At 35.1% G+C, this 2,762-nt stretch overlaps 1 long non-coding RNA gene across 1 annotated transcript; it reads left to right on the forward strand.

Annotated features, from left to right (window-relative positions):
• Nucleotides 1–1,961: 1,961 nt before the first annotated feature.
• On the forward strand, nucleotides 1,962–2,305 carry LOC128737161 (uncharacterized). The gene is made up of 3 exons (XR_008412024.1): nucleotides 1,962–1,985; nucleotides 2,038–2,122; nucleotides 2,195–2,305. It is a non-coding gene; the product is annotated as an uncharacterized LOC128737161 (long non-coding RNA).
• Nucleotides 2,306–2,762: the final 457 nt, after the last annotated feature.

Raw genomic sequence — 2,762 nt, forward strand, 5'->3', positions numbered from 1 at the left:
GACGGAATATACATGCATCTGCATGACACCGAAAAGTCGTATGGAAAATCATGTAAGAAAACGTGAGAAAACGGAATGAATAAATCTTTAATGACTGTTACTTGTTTCGGAACCTACCTCCGAGTATTCATACACGACCCAGGACAAACTGTATTTCCCACAAAAGCTTTATTTTTTCAGTCTTCCACTTGTGACGACGAACAGACCGCGAAAACGCGACGACCTACACGGCAAAAAATAATGACATCACCGCAATTTAAATTTTGGTTGGAATAAACATGTTTATGGTTGAAAATAAATAAATTTTTAGTTTGGATCAACTGATATTTAATTTGAAACAATGCGAGATAATCAAGTTGAAATAATGTGTAAAAGTCATTACTTTCAACTAGATTTGTGGATTTAATGCAAACAAAATTCGATGTTAACGTAATCAAAACTATAGTTTGGCTCCAACCAAATATATGGTTGTTTTAAACTACACTCAACCCCCGCTAATATGAAAAACAGCTCGTTCAGATTGGGCGAGTTCATTTTTAATCTGAATATTTGGTAACTCTATTCATTTTCACACACGCGCAAGACGCGTACCCTATGAACTTGTTGTTTTAATTTGACGAAAACAAACGTTTTGAAAACATCTCAAACATGCGCGAATTCTAAAGGTTCGGTTTGTATTATACGAAATTCGCTCCGCAGTTTCGTCTAAAATGGTCTATTTTGAGTGCTGGAGAGAGATAAGTTGCATATGAGCTATATTGCCAAAGCTGCTGAGCAAGAGGAAACGCATTAAGATTTTTTGCTTTTTTTTAATTTACCGGTCCACTTTAACGTCAGTTGTGTCTGACGCTTGATCGGTTTTTAATGTGAACGCATTCATACCACCGGGGTACAGATTAAAAATGTTCAGATTAAAGAAGGTCATACCAACGGGGGTACACGGTAGCCACATTTGTAAACGCAAACTAAGAACAAGTTTGTTTTGAACTATCTTTAAGGTTGGTATTTGCGTAACCATAAATTTAGTTTATTTCAAGGGGTCGGACACTCAGCACATAGTGCCCCGGTACTGCAGAGATAGCAAACGGCACACCTCTAAAGCCTTATAAAAATAACATTTATAGGGCTTTACACACCTCCGGTTCAATTTTACATATGAAATGGGAGCACTGCCAGTTGTCAAAATCATCTCGCACGGTTGCCAGATCTATAAGATTTTAACGAATTTAACAAATCTTCCAGTTCGGCACTTTCGGTACAGCACCGGCACAGTTCGGTTCGTTTCAAGTCGCCTAACATAAAAACGGCTGTGCCGAGTGACCGACCCCTTGGTTTATTTATAAATACCAACGGTTTGTGTTAATTTAAACTAACACCTCAATTTGAATTTAGGTAAAATAACTGCATTTTGCAACCTAAATTTTGGTTGAAATAAACAAGATTATGGTTGAAAAAAGCAAACTTTTAGTTTGAATCAACCGATACTTATTTTGAAACAACGCGAATTAATAAAGTTGAAATAATGTGGAAAAGTCGTTTCTTTCAACTAGATTAGTGAATTTAATTTAAACAAATTCCGATGTTATCGTAATCAAACATTTAGTTTGGGCTTCAACCAAATTTATGGTTGTTTTAAACTAGCCACATTTTTCTCCGTGATATATAGGCAAACGTGAAAAAGGGTAGTTTTTGTACTCATAATTAGGTAAATCCATTTAAGCGTGTAGGTGCAGAATGACCGTGATGACAGAGCACGCCATAAGCGCCGGGACCGTGAAATAATCGGCAGCGGTCAAAACTTTTGCCTTTATAGGGCTTTAACTTTATAGTGTTCACGTGTTCACCAGCGCAATAGTTAAAATTAATAAATATTATTTTTTAGAATGGCTGCAAAGAATAGTAATGTTGATAGAAAAGCGAAAACAGACAATTTCAAAAACGTCTGGTATAGAGCAATTAAGCCCAAGTCAGAATGGAATGAAAAAGTAAGATACTAGATAGTATGCGGAAAACACACGGTTAATTTTTCCATTGCAGGATGATTTTCTGGATGTTATCTACTGGTCTCGACAGGTTATTGGTATCATTATAGGAGTGTTTATGGGGATTCTCCCATTTAAAGGTTTTATTGCGCTCGCATTGTAATGCCTAATTTTAAGTTACGAAAAAACAACTAATGCTATATTGTTTTTAGGTTTGCTTTAATCAACTGTGGCGTTGTTTATTTCTACTGCACTAGCTTCCAATCCATTGATGACGAAGCTTACGGCGGAATGTGGGAAATAATAAAAGAAGGATTCATGACATCTTTTGCTTGCTTTTTAGTAACGTGGATTATATTTTATACAGGGATTCATTTCGACAATCTATCCCAGGAAAAGATTTATTAAAATGATCACAAATTGTAAAATGTACTTCCCAAGTCGCCGTAATAATGGTTTAATTTTCATTTGTGTAAAGCTTGCTTTCTAGTAATAATTTTTCTAATTTTATCATGGTTCCTCATGAATTTTTACTTGATAGTTTATTTTAGTGAATATTTGAATAAAGTAAACATAATACACTATTTATAAACTATGTGGTATACATATTCTATCATTGGCGGAACTAGGGGGGGCTAAGCTCTCCCTAGAAAAAATTTAGCCCCCCCCTAGAAAAATTGACTAAGTTTTTTAATTTTTGAAAAACCAATAGATAACTATAGGTACGCAAAACTTCAGAGTAAAGTTTATTTGTAATGACTGTTATAAGATTCCAGGCAT

Source organism: Sabethes cyaneus, chromosome 2 (assembly GCF_943734655.1).
Source record: "Sabethes cyaneus chromosome 2, idSabCyanKW18_F2, whole genome shotgun sequence".
Classification (NCBI taxonomy): domain Eukaryota; kingdom Metazoa; phylum Arthropoda; class Insecta; order Diptera; family Culicidae; genus Sabethes; species Sabethes cyaneus.